General features: G+C 46.3%; 1 protein-coding gene across 1 annotated transcript in view; it reads left to right on the forward strand.

The window, feature by feature from the left end:
- LOC119402385 (uncharacterized) overlaps positions 1-20,562 on the forward strand; it is a 736,276-nt gene that overhangs the window by 451,256 nt on the left and 264,458 nt on the right. The window contains exon 3 of the mRNA XM_037669521.2: positions 2,281-2,340. The gene's annotated coding sequence lies outside the window, so the exon portion shown is untranslated. The remainder of the gene's footprint in view (positions 1-2,280; positions 2,341-20,562) is intronic.

Genomic DNA, 20,562 nt, shown 5'->3' on the forward strand with positions numbered 1-20,562 from the left:
TGGGGTATATATGTTGATTTAAACCTAGGAGTGCTGGTCAGCGCCAATCGCAGCCATGGCGGCGAGTATGGAACACTTTTTTTGCCTATTGGCGTCACGTAGCACGTGATCTTTTTACGAGCTGGCAGCTGACCAATAATCCCTCGCATACTACCTGAAGGCATCAAGTCTGCCAGGACGAGACCCTTGCTATGAATGAAGGAAAGGAGATGATTTTCAAGGGCTCGTTTTATCTTTGTTAGACACAATATTAAGGAAAACTAACAGACAATAACGCCAAGGAAAGTATAGGGGGTGTGATCTGTAGTATTTAGAATATAAATGTGAAGAAAGTAAAGTGGAACGAAAAGATGACTTGCCGCCGGCAGGGACCGAACCTGCGACCTTCGAATAACGCGTCCGATGCTCTACCACTGAGCTACGGCGGCGGTCATCCTCCCGTCCACTTTGTGGGGTATATATGTTGATTTAAACCTAGGAGTGTTAGTCAGCGCCAATCGCAGCCATGGCGGCGAGTGTGGAACACTCTTTTTTTGCCTATTGGCGTCACGTAGCACGTGATCTTTTACGAGCTGGCAGCTGACCAATAATCCCTCGCATACTACCTGAAGGCATCAAGTCTGCCAGGACGAGACCCTTGCTATGAATGAAGGAAAGGAGATGATTTTCAAGGGCTCGTTTTATCTTTGTTAGACACAATATTAAGGAAAACTAACAGACAATAACGCCAAGGAAAGTATAGGGGGTGTGATCTGTAGTATTTAGAATATAAATGTGAAGAAAGTAAAGTGGACGAAAAGATGACTTGCCGCCGGCAGGGACCGAACCTGCGACCTTCGAATAACGCGTCCGATGCTCTACCACTGAGCTACGGCGGCGGTCATCCTCCCGTCCACTTTATGGGGTATATATGTTGATTTAAACCTAGGAGTGTTAGTCAGCGCCAATCGCAGCCATGGCGGCGAGTGTGGAACACTCTTTTTTTGCCTATTGGCGTCACGTAGCACGTGATCTTTTTACGAGCTGGCAGCTGACCAATAATCCCTCGCATACTACCTGAAGGCATCAAGTCTGCCAGGACGAGACCCTTGCTATGAATGAAGGAAAGGAGATGATTTTCAAGGGCTCGTTTCAAGGGCTGTTTGAAGTATGAGCAGTTCTAGCCCTCTAATATCTGTCTGCGCGAGAAGAACCTAAAGTGACCATAATTCATGACGTAGGGTTCTGGAAGCAGCACTCGTACCGGTTCAATCCGTTTTATGTACGTTTTCGGCTTTAATGATTCACGCGCAGCCGAAGCTACGTAGAAAGAAGCGCGTGGTCCGTCAGGTGTTGCAACATGACCCATCCGATGGATTTCTCAAATGTAATTGACGTTTACACTAATATCTACTAAATATATAACTTCAATTTAAATCTCTGAATGCCTTAATGTCCACTCTATCATGTACAAACGTTAGTTTAACCCATTCCAAAACTTTTACATACGGTTTTATTTTTATCGGCGTTTGGGGAGAACTCGCACCGGCGCTATAGACAGGGCGGTCTGGAGGATAGCAAAGAATGTCAATCGGTGCTCGTGCCACTAATAATCCCGGGCAGACCCCTGGTCAGCTGGGGAGGGAAGGCCTAGGGGCCCGCCCTGCACCATTCCCCCCCCCCCGGTATTTTGATGGAGGGAGATTTTTACCGAAAATAAGTAAAGAAGATAGGCGTTTTTCTCAAACAGTCAAAGCTTTCAGCAGGTGCACCCCCGCCCTCCCGAAAGAAATTCCTGGCTACGGCCCTGATCACAGGGTCCCTCATGCATTCACCTAAGACGACCCCGAAGGTGAGGCCGTTTTGTTCTTTTTCTTCTCAGTTCATGCATCGATCCAGCCCCTCCACACACCGAAAGCTTTCCGCACCTAACGTGGTTTTGCACTGCGTCCAGGATCGGAGGCGTTCTAAGCTTTCTGCACCTCACGTGGTTTCGCACTGCCTCCGTGATCGGCCCACCTTTGACCAAGCGCGAATGTCATGTGATGACGTAATTATGTGTCTTCATTTTATGGTACGTCACAGTGACGTCATGATGACGTCACCGAATTTGGTCGTACGTGACGCCACGATGACGTCATATGGTAGCGTCATGACGCGGTATTTTTTTTCATCACTCTTGTTGGCGCTGACGCCTCGGGGCGCTGTTCATTTATCGCGTTTGATGAGGCATCTAAGGCTTTCGCCTTAAAATGTGTTTCTCCACATGAGCGTCACATTTATTCTTGTTCTCCTATGCAGGGGCACTGGCCAAGAGTCGACGCCATCTTGAACGACGCACGTAGACAGGCTGCTGCACGGGTGAGTCGTCTAAAGGCGGTGAATGCGATGTCCACTTACTTGTAGCCTCATTCCGTAAAGTGGCACGATGCCGGATACCTGAGGAGATAAGCCAGAGGTGATTCTAAACCTTGACTTGGGTGTCTCGTAGTGACATCCAAGTCAAGGTGTATTCCACGACCCCTAAGTCAAGGTGTATTCTGTGCCATGTTGTATTCCTCGGGTGAACTGCGTGTTTCACGCACTGCCGAAGCGGATCTCAGAGGCCACCTAGAAAGAAGCACGTGGTCGAGATCTGCTCCGCCAGGTGCCGCAACGACCTGAGCTGCTCCCAAGAAAACCGTCTGCTCGTTTCACTGAACTCATTTAACTTAGTTTTCAGTTAATTATCCCGATAGTTGTTTCGCCCTTGTCTTAAGTAAACATGCTACAATGTAATATGTATCGAATATAACTCTTAAGTTGAACCAGAAGTACGAATTTTGTACCAATTTTTTAACACGTGTTCTGAATATTCGTAAAATCAAAAGTAAGTGGTGGACCGGAAACGCTTGGAAGAGAAACACGAGTGTCCCTCGTTGCTCGCGCCACTAAAGAAATATGGGCCAATTCTGAAGGAAGTGTTATTTAACTACCACCGTTGTTTCTGTACTAATAACGCATGTTAACACTATACAACACCGTAACACAATAAGACACGTTCACAAGCGAGGACACGGGGACAAGCGCTTGTCCCTGTGCCCTCGCTTGTGCCTTATTTTCGCGCAACCTTTTATTTTCAAGCATGTCGAACACACTTGGCCAAGAACGAGTTTCGCTAATGTTAACGCTGATTGACTTTGCCGGAAATGTCGCTAATGTCCGCTAGTGTTGGCTAATAATCGTAAAAATTGTTTAACAATTACTAACAGTGGCTGATTTTGCCTAACTGCTGTTCTATCCTATTTGCGATTAATTAGCATGATGCTGCTATCTAAGAACGTTCATGAAACGTGAAAGCCTACTTTTGAAGAAACTTTTTGTGTCCTCAGAAACCATCCTTTTAATAACTTTCGGTGCCTTTCGCGAAAAAAAAAACAAAAGAAGTGATAATGATAATAATAATATTATTGAAAATATTATCGGTGGATTAACGTCCCAAAACCACGATATGATTATGAGAGACACCGCAGTGGAGCGCTCCGGAAATTTCGACCACCTGTGATTCTTTAACGTGCACCTAAATCTAAGTACACGGGCCTCAAATATTCTCGCCTCTATCGTAAATGCAGCCGCCGAAAAACGAAAGAAAGAAATAAACCCGACAGAGCGTGTAATGGCTTCCAATCGCCGTCTGTGTGTCACCCTGAAACCAGAAATGCCGCTTTATTAGCTGCCCAAGTTTAAAACGACATTAGCTCTTGCGAGACGCACCGGCTACTCACTTCCTTTTTTTCTTTTTTTGGGAGGATAGTAGCGTTGTCCCCAGAACGATGTATATAACGGTCTTTACAAAAGCCCCAGCTAGGACTAAAACGTGTGGGCATTATAACAGAAACACCTGCTGCGAAAGTTTCTGGGTGCAGTATTCTGGCATTGCTGACTGAACGCAGTATCAACGTACAAAAAATAAGAAAAGATACCGTCTTTTTTGTCTCTGTCCTGATTATACTCTGTTTTTCTTTTCTCCTTTTTTTAAGTAGTTCATGCAACAACGCTATGTTTTCAATACCTCCGCGCAATGAAGTCCCAGCCGTCGTGGCTTTGTTTTAAGGAACGTGCACTGCTCAGGTGCACATTTGTTCAGTGCAGAAAAAAATTGATGACTAGATTTGAGACAAGGATTTGTTTGTGGTTTCGTTCGCTCGAGCGAATTTCCGGTTTTCCTTATCAGCATGACCTCGTCTCTTCTTACTGTTTTATTTTTATTTTATTTTTTCAGCGGTCCGTTCACGATGCCCATTAGAGTAATGAGCCGTGTAGCCCGGAGCGATATTTCCATTTAGTAGTGGCCTTTCTAGACCAACCAGAAATTACCCCAACTGATTTTCCTTCTCATTGCCTCTCTCTCTCTCGTTTTCTTTTATTTTTCTTTTCAACGTTGCCTCTTGCTAGGCTGCAGTGGAATGCTAGTTCAATTTCCTGAGGCATTTTCTTTTTTTACAGCGGACTTTTGCTTTATTTGAAATAGCTTAAATTGTAATGTTGCGTTACACACATAAGGCAGAAGTGCAGGCGAACGTGGAAGCTTGAAGTGTTGACAAATCAATGAACAGGGGATCTCACTGCTCAACTGAAACAGGGACCGGGACAACTTCAACATTGAACAGGGAATGTCGCTGTTCAGCGGTTGCACGCCACGGTGGTCTAGCGGTTATGGTGCTCGATTGCTGACTCGAAGGTCGTGGGATCGATTCCCGACTGCGGCGGGTGCATTTCGACGGCAGCGAAAGGCTAGAGGCCCGTGTACTTAGGTTTAGGTGCACCTTAAAGAATCTCAGGTGGTCGAAAATTCCCGAGCCATCTACTACAGCGTCCTCATAATCATGTCGTGGTTTTGGGAGGTGAAACCCCCAACAACTGTTATTATTCAGCGACATTCCCTACTCGAAGATTTCTTATAGTAAGAGAGATAAGTGGCACAGTCTTGGTTTCGACTTGTTTCAAACGCATTTATTTTATCCATACCGATTTGCTTGTTAGTGATCGAAGGAAGAGCGGCAGTTTCATTCCAGTTTCGTGCTCGGCACTAATAAGTGTAAATGCAAGCTGATGCAATAGGCCGGCGTCTTAACTGTTCTAACAAACTAAAGAGAAACTTGACGATGCGGGAGTTTCCTCGATCGAATATAATAGCCCGCTTGACATTTGCAGCACCCTGCTGCGGAATCGTTCGCAGCAACGCCCGCTTTCCTCTTGTTTGCGATGGCTCTGATCATGGTTGCTAGGCGTGAGTGTTGTCGCCTCGAGGCCGCATGCGTCGTTCAAGTCTGTGTAAACTCTGCCTTTTCTTAAAGCTTTAAAATTAAAGTCAGCGCCTGTGTCATGTTTACTGTTACCTCGTCCCCTTTTTAAGTGCGCTGCTTTTCTATTATCAGTGAACCATCATCAATTAGCCCAGTTATCCATCCTCTTGAACATTGAAATTGAAAAACAGATATATATATATATAGATATATATATATATATATATATATATATATATATATATATATATATATATAGATATATATATATATATATATATACATATATATATATATATATATATATATATAGATATATATATATATATATATATATATATATATATATATATATTATACTTGAATAGACTCTCTTCAGTTGTTAGTCGGCGTTTGTGGTGTCCTGATCTCTTTCTTGTGTCCGTGTTTTCACGCCCTGTCTCTTTTTAGAATGAATACGTACCAACTAGCTCAGCTCTCTGTTATTCTAAGCTTGAATAGACGCTGGTTAGCGTTTCAGAGCGAAGTGGTATATGGCTATGGTTTCAAGTATATCTCATGTTTATGCGTCTACTTAAGACTTGGCATGTACCATGCCTCCGTACTAGTTATGTACTCCAAAACTTTAGATATTTCTGTTTTCCAAGTGTACCGACTAGTATAAATTACCAATTGAAAGTTTACGTATTTTGTCTAAAACTAATATATCACCTACGATATCCTGATTGTGTCGTTCATGATTATTAGGTTATTTTTTATGGTTGATCAGTAACATGCACTGATTTATTGCTTTGGTTTGAATATTTTTTTGTGTATCTCAGAGCTTTATTTCATTCTTTCCAGTGATGGCCCACACGCGTGTTTTCTTTCGTGTTGTCGCTTTCCGTTGCCTGCAGTTTTGTTGTTTTCCGGGTGATGGGGCCAGTCAAGCTGTGAAATGCGGCTTCTCCCCATTCACACCTAAGCACGCCTATGTGCAATCTTGTGTACCTGCTATGTGGTTAAATAAACTCAAGTCAACTCAGCTCAGTAAGAAAGGTGAATATGGTCCGTGATTCCGGAGATAGTGCGAGATGAGGCTGAGCTACGGCGGAGGTGAAGCAGGCTTCAATATAATAATAATAATAATAATAATAATAATAATAATAATAATAATAATAATAAGAAGAAGAAGAAGAAGAAGAAGAAGAAGAAGAAGAAGAAGAAGAATTCTGTAGCGAAAGAATGTGGGCACTCCAAAACCACCATACAAGGAATGATTGCCACGGTTATTGATAAAAGTGTTTGCCTTGAAGTGCCACACTCAATGAAGTGATGCAAAATTGTTGATCAGGAAATGTCGCTCTGTTTGTCTGTGTGAGGGCAGCACGTGCTTTCCTTAGCAGCGTACTTATGTGCCCCTTGCTCACTCTCTCCCAACGTTAAAAGCAGAGGAGGAGAAGGGAAAGAATTCGGGCAAGCACAGTTCTGGGTTCTACAGAGGTGCTCTTGTGAAAACGTTTCGAGCTGCATTCCCTGTTGAACGATCTTTCTCACTTCTGGCCTCCATGTTCCCGTGAATCTCAGTCATTTTTCAATTTTTATTTATACTTATTCATGCTCCTCTAAAGGCCCTCACGGGGAGCGTTTTAAAGGGGGGAAGGGGGATTCAGTCATTATTTACGGTACAAGAAAAAAAAGCAGCAGTTCAAATATGAGGCATCAGGCATAACACGAAACTCTTAGCAAAAGAAGAATCAACGCAATGCTACCACAAATTTTCATCACAGCGAATTAGATCCTGGCATTATTTTTATGTCAATTTCTGTTCATCGCTTTGGTGTTAAAGAGACAGGGCGTGCAAACACGAACACAAGATAAAAGACAGCACACCACAAACGCCAACTAACAACTGCAAATGCACACAACGGCGCAAAAGAAAGAAGGGACGAAAACTCGCATGGTCATGCAACAGGCGAACCTATCCATCCGGCACGCGTGGTGGTCTACGTTTAGGTGTAACGTCACCTATGTGGGTTATATAGTGTAGCAGTACGGTATAAAGAACGAGAGAAGCCGACGCTGGGGGCGTCCATCGCTGATTGACCCCACGCTGGCCAGCGTCATCACGACCCGATGCCGCCGGGTGATTGATTCACGACTGGTACGTCGAAGGGCGTAACGCATGTTTTCTTTCCTCTTTCCTTTTCCTTCTTTCTTTCTTTCTTTCCTTGCGCGCTCGCTCGCGTTCGATTAACCCTAGAACGACGACACCGAAACACAGGACAGTGGGCTGCCTCGCATAGTTCGCTGCGATGCCTCCCCTCTCCGCGCCGCTTGTTTACAACCATTGCCCGCGGCGTCGCTGCTGGAACCCCGCTGTTACCGCGCCTATGGTACGAACACAATGTATTTTTTGTGTTTATTTTTGTCACGTGTGGGCGTGCTTATAGATGTTCATCGGTCGTCCAACAGTGGGACGCCGTGTTTTTCTTCTCCGTGCCATTATGTAACGCGTAAGCAGGAACGAGATATTGGGTACTTTCACCGTCAGAGAAAGGAGGCTACTACGTCTTGTGTATCCGAACACGTGCATCATGAAAGTGTCTCTGCTCAGCGTGAGAACGATAGCACTGAAAAGAAAAATTGTGTCTGTATTGTCGACAGATCCAAACAAGTAAAGAAGTAATATGGTTGCTCTAAGTTAGGCATTATATTGTACAAAGTTTTGAACACAGTTCTCACGCTAAGTGACTTGCCGCTTTTTTTTTTAGCTTATTTGTTGCTTAAGAGGTGTTAGCGCTTTTATACTGCGCCGGCTACTCCTTTTAACAGGTAATATAACTCGTGAAAGTAAGCGCCATGAAATGAAAAGAAAGACTACATAAAAGAGCACATCGGGACGGTTTCCAGCAACACGAACGCCGAGTATGTTGAAAATAACGCTATACGTAACGTCCAGTCACATAAAAACACTGAAGTGCTGCCAATCATCATCTTCGTTGTAGCGCTGGATTTTCTTCGTAGCGCTACGTGGGCGTGTAGCGTTATCATTCTTGGATTGGTTTAGAATGTAGCCAGAAAATGCAGAAGCAAAATAGCGAATACATAATGGAAATTGTATAAGTACAAATACAGTCTCGTAAGTAGAGGCGACTAAGGACGGACGTTTAATAATGGATACATGATAATTGATGAGGAGAGAAATTAGTAAATAAGACTCGCATTGGTTAACATCACTGACTTGATGAAAGGTAAAACGAAGTAAAATTACATTAACAAAATGCGTCTGGAGTCCACACATTGCTGTCGCAATCATATGCGACTATTTTTGAAAAGTTCTCAACCAGACGCAAGCTAGTCAGTGTTTCTAAGAGTCACCTTTCGTAATCATTCGCCTAGTGTGTGCGGTATTTTGCCTTCCTCGACAACCGTTCTTCTAACTTACTCAACCACCCGCTATTTCTCTTGCCGATTATCTTACCTACTGCGCTTGATATCTGCTTCCGGTTTATCTCGTTTGATCGGGATAGATATCGACCTTTCCTGTCCTTTTACGTTACACCACTCATATTTCACTCTCGCTTATTGTACGGTGCCCCAGAATATAGTGAAGGGCTGAATTCTCAAAAAGCGCGGCACGGTGATACTTACCAGCGCACTGCCATTAGTGTGGTTGTAGACGTGTTAGTGGCTCTATCTCTGTTTTATATAAATACAAGAGCCAAACGGCACGTGAGCTTGTTGAGGCTGCACACATCGGAAAACTCGCTAATATGGGTCAGTCAGGCTTGTCTGGCACTCACCGATAAAGAAATGGCGAATCTGGGAATATGCAATCGCGAGTATGAAATGGACATGCGTGCTCGAGTGTGCGCTCACGTTACGTCGCATTGCATGCTAACCCTGAGGAGGCAGTGTAGTGTATCAGATGTATCTGGTGAACCCACGTCACGCACACCACTACTCAATTTGCACAATGACGTAGATTCGCTTCGCATCGCTTAGCTCAACGCCAAACAACACGGCGTGTGTAGCTCCTCGCTGACTTCTTCGCATAGCACTGATATTCAGAAGACGTTGGAGCTGCCGCAATCGCTTTTTTTAGTGGCCCGAGAACATTGTTGTACCTCTTTCCAAGCACTTCTGCTCGAGCATCGCCTATTTTCCGAATATTCTGGAAAAGTCTTCTAAAAAGTAAATATAGTATGAAATCGATGATTCTGGTTGAATTTTAGAGTTATATTGGGTCCTTGAGATATTGGAGGATGACTTTACTTAAGATACGGGCCAATTACTGTCAAGATCGCGAATGAGCATTACTTGCGGCCAGTGAGATCAGCTTTGGCAGCGTGACGAAACACGGTGTTAACCTAATGAAAACGCCAGAGGCTGCGGCACCTGGCGGAGCAGGTCTCAACCACGCACTTCTTTCTACGTGGCCTCTGAGATCCGTTGCGGCAGCGCGACGAAGCACAAAGTTGAATCAAGGAATGCAGCAGGGAACACGAACGCCGACGTGCAAGTGCCGCCACAAGACACCTATATTAATCCATATATACCCTGTGTCCTACATGTAGGACGCTTCTTTTAAAAAAAAATATCGCTACTTCTTTAGGTGAAGACTACAGCCATTTATGGCCGATGAAGCAGGTGTCTGCCGAAACATGTGCTACAGCTACATATTGCTTGCCCTTAATATTACCACGTACGGACTACTTCATCTGAGTAACCTGTACTCTGTGCGGGAGAGGCCCTGGAGCGGAGGATAGGCTAAGTTATGACGCTTTCTGTCTCTTCAAATTATTGCAAAAATCCCGCCTTTCCACCATTCGTGCTAAAGGTAGTTTGGTAGCAGTGACCATACTATTGCCCGTTATTGCAAATACAGAACTTGAGCTCTGTGGCAAGAGAAAAAATCTCGGTGCAAAAAGCGCTGCACAACTGTGTTGCACTTACTGACAGTAATTAAATATTTTGTACGTTTTATTGAGGGCAAAGATCTCCTGTTCGTGAATAAAATTATTGTTTGCTCAATTTTTCTAAGTATGGGCATATAAGGGTTAAGGATTAGAGTAGTCTCCGTAATTCTTAATATTCGCGTATTCGGCTAGTATGCTGATCAAGGTGGCCGGGTTACTGTTATGGTGGCTACTTACATGTGTTCAGTTAGAAGACCGTGTGATGCTTGAAAAACGGGAGTGATGTGGAGTGGTATGTGCTGTACTATGGGAGAGCGGTCTGCATGCTTTGCAAGTAACCCGAAAACGACATACACCGTCACGGCGCTGATGGAGCCAACTGAACAAGCATCACTTGTATACGTTATGCTACAAAACCCGAATGCCTGTCCTGGTTAGACTTAAGATCTGGTACGCGTTTATAACTAAATTTATCGATGACCGCAACAAGACATATTTAGGATGAGAGCCCTCTTGGCTTCTCTCGTATCCTTTAATACGGTCCTGGAGCAGTCTTCGTGCTTGGTGTACAGCACTTCGCTTCTGCCACACAACTATAATCGTCATCCACCTTGCGTACTTTCGTCGCGTTATCACCGCGGTCCCGTCACTTCCTGGTCACGAACGGCGCACGCGTCATCAGCATGGCATAGCATTCTTGATAGGAAAGTGACGAGAGCCGGGTTGGCCGGGTTTTAAGAAAGGAAACGCAAGCAAGCCAGATGGCGATTATTAAAGACGATAGTCTTTCTTGGGGAACTTAAACGCAGAAATTTTGGTCTGTCCTTCTGTCTGTCTTTCTGTTTGTCGGCACGTCCCTCGATTCAGCCACTCGGCCAAAGTTGAACCACTTGCCCAAGGGCCAGCCATCGTGAACGGCTGAATAGGTTCATACTTGTGTACATTGTTGATCAAAAAGCAAACATTACGCATATCTGAGGCGCAACATCACTAGGTAAGTATTAGGCGGTGTGTTCCTTTAACAGAAAATACATAGATACGCAATTTTAAAGACCTTGATGGTATGCGTTTAACGTTGAGACAGTAACGCGTTTATTAAAAGATTGCCACAGCTGAAGCGATCAGTGGTCCAAGCCGAGCAAGCGCGAGCGCCAACAACAACCGTCTTCGTCGTCTTCTTTCGCAGGCGTTCTTGTCTGCGCCCTACCATGTTACAAATCACTCCCCCGCGGAAAAGGAGCCATCCTGGCCTCCTGGCGACCTAAGGAACAGGTACAACTGGTGGGTCATAATGCGGCTTCAGTCGATCGACGTGAACAGTCTCGCGGCCGCGACGACGGCGGTCCGTAGATGATTGAACAGGCTCAATCATATAGTTAACTGGGGATGCTTGACGTAGGACGCGGTAGGGGCATTCGTACTTAGGCAGTAGCTTTGTGGAAAGGCCAGGAGCGGAGGAGGGAACGCGAAGCCACACCAACGTTACAGGCGAATACGACCGAGGAGGCAGGTTTTCGTCGTGACGGTCCTTCTGGCCCTACTCGCCCTACAATGGTACAACCCTAGTCTCTTAAGGTGCGCTGAAAATGCGACTGCGCTGAAACTTGTCTTCCTCCGTGCCCTCTGCACAAGCTCATGTTGTGTTTCGGTTTCGGTTCAGTATTGCATTGTACGAATGACAGGGGGCGCCGCTCTGGCATTCCTGTTTTACCCAGGCGACGTGTAAGTAAGAGAGTTTGTGGAGAGTACTCGTTGAGTGCGGACGTTTCTTCTCCTTCGGCGCATCGCGCCAAACAGCGTGTTCGGGCTGGCCGGCGTCCCCACCGGTCGCGTTGGTCACCGCCGGTCTTCGCCTGCCGCTGCGCCGGGACTACCAGCCCGCAACACAGCACTCGTGTTTCCCGACGTATTGCCAGATGGCGTCCATATCTCACGCAGCGCCTCTTCTATCGTCTTTAGACGACATTTGCAGCGAAGCACGCAGATACGCGGCCAATTTTTGTTGTGTGGCAGAAATACTCCCCAAATATTCGATTTTTTCATAGAGTGTAAAAACAAGTAACTCGTTCTTGTGCAGTGATTGGTGTAGTTATAAATCCTGCGCTAAATGCAGCTCCACTACTGTGAGTCGTTTACCAAACCAAAGTTTCGTTTACCAAACAGTCAATGACGTCTATGTTTGACGTAAGCACGTATGGATTCCCCGGTGCGAGTAGAATCTTGTTAGGAAGATTCCCAAACTCGGTGTGCGACGCGCGCGCCACGTTCCTGCTTGTTACGGCAGTTGGCATAGGTGTCGTCTGCAGCGAATTCCGTGAGGTTGTTGCCCTCTTCAGATGTAGCCGGAGAAGCGCCGGTGGCATCGCGCGCTTAGCGAGGCGGTGGCGCCCTCTCTTGCTCCGGAGCGTTTTTAGTGGTTTTCAGTTAATTATTGCGATTACTTCTTGGTTATTTCTGTGAAATGTGATATTTTAGACCTTGTTCATTTATTTTAGCCTGGTTTTGAGCTTTGATAGCCTTGTTTTAGGCATGTATTGGCCACTTGATTTTGAGCGTGGACATGCGACATGAGACATTGAATGGCCGACAAGCCGGGCCTCTAATGTGCTGCGCACTTCAAATAACAATGACAAAACGCACAAAATGAAATAATGCCCATTATGTTTTCCTTGCTTTCACTATCTCTTCCCTTCATAAGTTATACGTATTATTTTAAACAATGCGCTTCAGAAACACGGAGAAATCAAGTGGGCGAGACATAGTAGGATCAAGCAGATAGAAGCATCCGGTTTGCTATCCTACACTTGGGTAAGCGAATGGGGACGAGAAAGACAAAAATAGTGAGAGAGCGAGGAAGCACAGAAGGCAGAGCAGGAATCGTAAGAAATGCTTAAAACAAGCGGGCGAAGGCGTGCTTTGATAAGGACGGCCGCTTTGTATTGTCCCGTTAGGTGTGACGCTAGCGCTTTTAGTAAGTTTTTTTCTTTTTCTTTTCGTGGGCGTTCCTGGCCAAAATTCTTCACGTAGTATAAGTTAGCGCTGTTATACTTCATTCGTATTTTTTGGGCGTTTCTGGAAGCAGTAATGATATCCCTAGACGACTGCCTCGAAGTCACGCGTTCAAATCAATCTGCCGAGCCGTTTGTTTGGAAAGCTAATTATCGTAATTTTCTTAATTACTTCATTACATAGACTTTCATACAATAACCTAGAGAGGAAACTGGCGCTGCGATCGTTCAACCACCATGGGAATGATGCGAAGTACAGGCTTCGGATTGGGTTGTGTTGGCTAGCGTACTGCCGGACCTTCTACAGTTTCAGTTTCGTTCTTCGCGAGGCGTGGGTAGTGGTGTGCGCTGCAAAGCACTCAAGCAGTGCCTTTGTTGTTCAAAGAGGCTGAAGACCGTTAGGTTTACTGCGGCGTTGCAGCTTTACAAGTTGTATTTGACAGTCTTAGCAAAGCGTCGTGCACTCACCGCTGCGCATAGATGTAGCGTTCCATGCAGCTGCAGGAAATTGCATAGAGTTCACGCTTGTTTGATAAGCGCTACTTGTCAAAACTCGTTCAAATCGGCTGCAAAACGACGGCGAAGCTATGTAGACGCACCCTCACGCTCCTCTGACTTGACTTCAAAACAAAACTAGAGATGCGTTGGGGGCAGATCACTTGGACAGACGCACCTGGCATCGCAGCAGATGATACGCTAAGTGTTTCTCACTCAATACGGTACTGTTATTTTCACAAATAGACAATGCGTACTTTCGAGGGAAAAGCAAGAGTGTTTGTTTTCAAGTGTTGTAAAAAATATTTCATTAATTGGTGATGCTAAATCTGCAATACAATTGCAGAGCAATGGATGCCCGGGTGGTTGTATTTGTCCAGATTTCACTTCCATCTCGCGGTCACACATTCTTTTTGCCATGCGTTTTACGTGCGAAAGAATCAGGCACGTTTTAATTGGACATAATTTCATGCACTTTGTGTTACACTCGGCAAACAAGCGTTCCGAATCACAAGAATGAAAGCCATCCGAAGCAGATCCGAAGCCTGTACTTCCCGTCATTCCTATGGTGGTTGAAGCGCCCCTGAAGGAGCCCGCGTTGACACTAGCGCCAGATTCCCGTCTAGGTATTATAGTAAAAAAAATTCGGCAAATCCCACGTACCGTGGAAGTCGATGTGTTGCGAAGCATGTGGCGGGAAGATGACTGTGGCGTAATTTTTTACTGAGCAAAACTTTACAAGATGGATGGATGGATGGATGGATGGATGGTGGAACTTTATTAAATAGTCCTGAGAGACGCGACTAGCGCGCAGTGGGCTTCTCCCACGTTGGGACGGGCAGGCTTAGCCTGACCGTCGCATCGTGGGCTCTCTGGACGGCTGATCCCCCTTGTTGGGGCTTCTGATGGCGGAGCTCCACTTGGCTGGGTCAGCTTGTTCACTGCCCAGTAACGAGGGGCATCGCCAGAGCATATGCTCTAAGTTAGCTATTTCCCCACAAAGGGGACACGAGCTGCTAGTGTAAGTATCCGGGTAAATTTTGTGAAATAAGGCCAGATTTGGATATGAATCAGTCTGCAGGAGTCTAAGTGTCATGGCCTGGGCTCTGTGTAGTTTTCTGTGAGGAGGGGGGTAGACCCTCCTGCCTAGGTAGAAGCGCTGCGTAATGTCATTGTATGTGGTGGGCTGATCTCTATTGTCCAACGTCGTGGGCTGGGGAGAACCTCCATGGGCGCGGAACGTCATACCTCGCGCCTTGGAGTGGGCCAGCTCGTTGAGGTTGGTGGGGCCTCCTTCAAAATGACCCATGTGAGCAGGAAACCACGTTAAGATGTGTTTAGAGATGTCTTTTTCACCGAGAATACGGCGTGCTTCCTTGGCGATTGCGCCGACGGCGAAGGCACGGACGGCTGCCCGTGAGTCGATGTATACGTTCGCGCGCTTCTCGTCGAGGAGAGCGACGGCGATGGCCACCTGCTCGGCAGCGCTCGAGGAGGAACATTCAATCGATGCGGCGTTGATGACCGAACCAGCTTGGTCGACCGAGACCACTGCGTATTTGTTGCTGTTCCCGTACCTGGCCGCGTCGACAAAACAGCTCTCCCCAGGGACCTCTGCTACACTGCGGAGGGCCCGCCTTCTTCCCGTGTTTCGCAGCGGGTGCATATTGCGCGGAATGGGGGAAACGATGATTTGTTCACAAGATGACGCGAAAGATTTGTATAAATTTGATACGCACACATATATGTTGAAGAGCCGCATATGTGTTACGTAACTAGCTGTTTACAGTTGGGTAACGCTGCCAACGGTAACGCGGGTATTACCAACACCAGAAGCGGTAAGCTGATATGTAGTGCTTATACTTGTCCCTTATGATGGAGAACGCACGCACGTTTCAAGAACCCGTGTGCATGTGTGGAAGAGGTTATTGACAGTTCTTGAACAAGGTCATCATCACCGTGATCAATGAGCACAAGCAGCTGGTCATGACTCGTTATCGGGTCCGGTCGCGATTGCGGTGACGAGGGGTCCATATGTAGTGAAGTATCAGGTATAGTACGCGCCTTGGAAATCATGGATGCCTCGGTCATTTCGTCGACAAATTGTCCGTCGATAGAGCCGGCGACATGTCGGAACCTGAAGTCATCCTACGCGCTGGTGAGTTATAGGCCGTCAAGGCTGGTAGGCCTGGGAAGTGCTACGTAGACCAACATCACTGGATGGCGCTTGTCGTATTCGTAGGCTACCTGGGCATATGTGGCCTACGTAGGCTAGTCTACAAGGCAGCTATCAATCGATTTGGCATCATTCTCGGTCAGCATGAGGCCGTCGCCCAGCCTTGTAAGAAATGAAGAAGACAGTGCGTCGTTCTGGCTGACTAAGTGGACTTCACGGTGCGATGATGTGAATACCATACGTAACTTTCGTTAATGTATTCCTCCGGTGTCGAGCAATGCTTCAATATAGCTTGATCAAACACAGGAATGCAGATGTAATGTTTATTAGACTGCTATAAAAGTGGAGCCAACACTCGAACCACAACCGTTAATCTGATATGACGTCTTTATCGTAGAAGTATGTATGAAGTGTTTATTGCTTTCTTGTAAAATTAGATAGCCACCACCACAACCACAATTGACGTTGCACCAATATTACGCCTGCATAGGCTGTTTTTCCAAACCAGTTTATAGACCTGGCGCGGCTCTGTGGCAGAATACCTGATTGCCACGCAGAATGCTTGGGTTCGTTTCCTGCTGGGATCCTAATTAGATACGAAGTATCTTATGGCGGAGCTCAATGCGGTGGTGGTGGTGGTGTGCGGCGTGACACCCTTACTGCGCATGTGCATACCCTCTCCAAACACCTCCTCTCCACTCCCCTCTTCCCTGCCCCCTCTCCACTTCCCCTTTCCACTCTTCCTCTGAAACGCGGGCTAGACATGCGGAAATTCTCTTCTGCGCAACGCCGCGATGAGCACCAGCGCATGCGCGTCCCCTCCCCCTCTGTCTCCTCTCCTACGCTGCCCCCCTCTCGCACGCCTGTCGACCGCGTTCCCCGCTCGCCCTGTGAGAATTAACGGCCAGGCCAGAGGGAAGACATGACGCGCGTAGCGTTCCTCTTCGCGTTCTCCGACGCGAGGTCGGTAGCATGCCCAACGAACGCCAACGGAACGCGATCGTGCAAGTGCTCCGGCTTCGCATCGCCTCATGATCCCCTTTAGCGGGAAATGGTGTAATTTTTTCATTCTTTCCATTCGTCGGGTCAACGCTGCCGATGTCGGTATTTCTTAACACTCCCGCATTCAAATTACCCATGTCTGTTCTCGCCATTCCTAAGAATATATAAACGGTCAATCACCTGTGACGCATACCCGAAAACCGCGGTCCGTGGTAAACGGGTATGTGCCACGCGTGTCTAGAGGAAAGGGTTTGACGACTTACGCGACAGGACTTTCACGTTCTTCATGTCATGACCCGACAGTCACATTCGTCAAATCTTCTTACCCTTCCATGCCAATTATGGTCTACAACTAAGTTAAGGAGGCGATCATGAGAGCACCGAGACGTAGATAGATAGATAGATAGATAGATAGATAGATAGATAGATAGATAGATAGATAGATAGATAGATAGATAGATAGATAGATAGATAGATAGATAGATAGATAGATAGATAGATAGATAGATAGATAGATAGATAGATAGAAACACTCAAAGTGCCAAAGGTTCGCAAAGAAATGCTTCGCATTTAAAACTCTATGCTTCATTAGGAGAGTAGTGATAAATACGGCTACCCGTAGAGAAACGACGAAAAAGAGGATTGTTGTGGTTGGTGCTCGTACTCGTGCTGGCTCCGTTTTGAGAACTGACGGCGGTCCCGTTGCTGTCCCGCCTATAAAACGCCCACCGTACCCAGACCGTTAAACGCATAGAGTTTCTTGGGTGTTTTCAAACGGCAAGCTTCCCCGGCGAGATTAATTACGTAGCTTAATTGTCGCATCACCCGTACACTTAGATAAGCTAGACGGCATCCTTTGCAGATTTGTAGATGCATGGTTCTCTCTAATTTCGTCCAATTTTTCTAATTTTCCAGTGCACTTGCTAATCGGGACGATAAAAGATGCAAATTTATCGCAACGAGGATCTCGGTCGCGGCGCCAGAGACAGCAATGCATAAAATCTCCCCGCATTAATTAACGCTTCCATCGCTTTAATTGCTCGGCACGCCACGCCTACGGCCGACACGGTTTTCCATATTCCCGGGCGCCTGCCGCTAATCTATGCAGCAGTAAAAAAAAGAAAAGAAACGATACTACGGAGCGAGAACCCCAGGGTCGCGGTTCCCCGTCTGAATCAGAGAGACAGTAAAGGCCGCATGACAAATCGTGCGCTGATGGCCCAACATCCGACATGCGTGGGCAACAAACCGCGTCAGTTGTTGACAGCAGCGCAAGTAAAAAATCGGCAGATCCCACGCAGTGTGGGAATCGAGGTAATGCGAAGCAGCCAGCAAAGAGCTGCATACATCGTCTTGTTTGTCATTGAGGCTTATGAAGTCATTCATGTCATGACATCTAGTTCGCTACCTATCGCGAGATTGTCATACATGCATGCGTGTATAATCTGGTATATGCCATGCTAATGCTAATGAAACATATATTCTGCTACATATATACGATGCGTGACCTGCTATTTATGTTCGTCACCCACTCTTGTCATGACATACCAATTTAGGTATATATCCAGTAAACAAAATGGCCGGGAGTGCACCATGAGCGTGGCATCTAAATCATACCCTGCATGACATGCATATCATGATTTTCGTGTTACTACCTCTTATTTATGTTCGTCACACAGTCACATCGCGAGATACCAATTTTGGTGTATATCAAGCAAGCGAAACGGCCGCCAGCGCACCATGAGCGTGGCACGTAAGTCATGGTGTTCATGGCATGTGTCATGATTTTCATATTAACTCCTGTTATTTATATTTGTCACACAGTCACGTCACGCGATACCAATTTTGGTGTATATCAAGCTAGCGAAACGGCCGCCAGCGCGCCATGAGCGTGACATGTAAGTCATGCTGTGCATGACATGCGTGTCATGATTTTCATGTTAACTCCTGTTATCTGTGTTCGTCACACAGTCACGTCGCGCGATACCTATTTTAGTGTATATCAAACTAGCGAAACGGCCGCCAGCGCACCATGAGCGTGGCAATAAGTCATGCTGTACATGGCCTGCGTGTCATGATTATCACATTAACTCCTGTTATTTATGTTCGTCACACAGTTAGGTCGCAAGATACCAATTTTGGTGTATATCAAGCTAGCGAAACGGCCGCCAGCGCGCCATGAGCGTGGCACGTAAGTCATGCTGCGCATGACATGCGTGTCATGATTTCCATGTTACCACCTGTTATATGTGTTCGTCACACAGTCACGTCGCGCGATACCAATTTTGGTGTTTACCATGCTAGGGAAACGGCTGCGAGCGCACCATGAGCGTGGAATGTAAATCATGCTGTACATGATATGCGTGCCATGATTTGCACGTTAGGACCTGTCACTTGTGTTCGTCATACACTATTGTCACGCCATACCAATTTTGGTATATATCAAACTAACGAAACGGCCGCAAGAGCACCAAAACAGTGGCATGTAAATCATGTCGTTCATGACATGGATATCATGAGTTTCATGTGATGACATGTCATTTATGTTCGTCATAAAGTCACGTTACGTCATGCCAATTTTAGTGTATACCCTATTAAGGAAACGGCCATGAGAGCCCAAATTCGTAGGCGGATAGATAGATAGATAGATAGATAGATAGATAGATAGATAGATAGATAGATAGATAGATAGATAGATAGATAGATAGATAGATAGATAGATAGATAGATAGATAGATAGATAGATAGATAGATAGATAGATAGATAGATACGCTCAAACTCGCACAAGTTCGCTGAGAAATGCTTCGCATTTAAAAAATAAATGAACAAAAGTGTAAAGCGACGCTTGACGCGCAGAGCGCTTGCAGTAAACGCCGCGTGTCTCCTTCTTCCTTTCTTGTTCTTTTGCTCTCCGGAATGAAAATACGCAAACAACTATTACCCGTCCCGTTGCACTTTATGTCGGACGTTCTCTTGTGGCGTACTCGTTTGATTTGTTGCTTTTCCATTAGCGTAAACTCTCTTGACTGCGTCCCTGCCCGAGATTTGCATAAAGCGTCGCAACAGAGCAAAATGTTACGTGTGCACCCCTCGAAGAGCGCCTCATCGCGGCCATATCCCTTTCTTCTTTCACAACCTCTATCTTGGCCAACTCGAGTTTAGACAGCCGAGAGAGCTCGGCTCAGTCGGAACGTTTTCTCGGTTCTCGAGTCTCGCGCATTTCACGCTCGGCGACGATTTTCGACGTCAAAATTTTTGTTACGAACGTCGCTTTTATATATATCGCGGGTGCTTTTCGAAATGTGTTGCACTTCACGATTGCGGCTGGGCGCCGCCTGCGATGCGTGTTGCGAGTGCAGCGCTGAATAAACGGCGCGATGTGGCGTGACACGTTCCGTCTCCCTCGGCGATTGCTGTCGAGCGGGCCTGAATTGTGGCTGTCGTTCTCACAAGAGCGGGCACACGGCGACAGCTGTTTTAACGTCCCTTGCCCGTCGCCTGTATGTGTGTATCCCCGTCGACTAGACCGCTTGACCGTATCGCAAAATAGGTGCATTCTACCACAAACAGCGTGCGCTGCTGCAGCGTGCAGCGTGTACGAATGGAGGCTGTTGAACTTCTCCACCAACACTACAGTATAACTTTATATAGCAAAACTAGGCGGAGTCTTCCTGAACGGTATCTGCAGTAAAAAAAAAAAAATTGCTGTACCTGT

Source organism: Rhipicephalus sanguineus, chromosome 8 (genome assembly GCF_013339695.2).
Source record: "Rhipicephalus sanguineus isolate Rsan-2018 chromosome 8, BIME_Rsan_1.4, whole genome shotgun sequence".
NCBI lineage: Eukaryota > Metazoa > Arthropoda > Arachnida > Ixodida > Ixodidae > Rhipicephalus > Rhipicephalus sanguineus.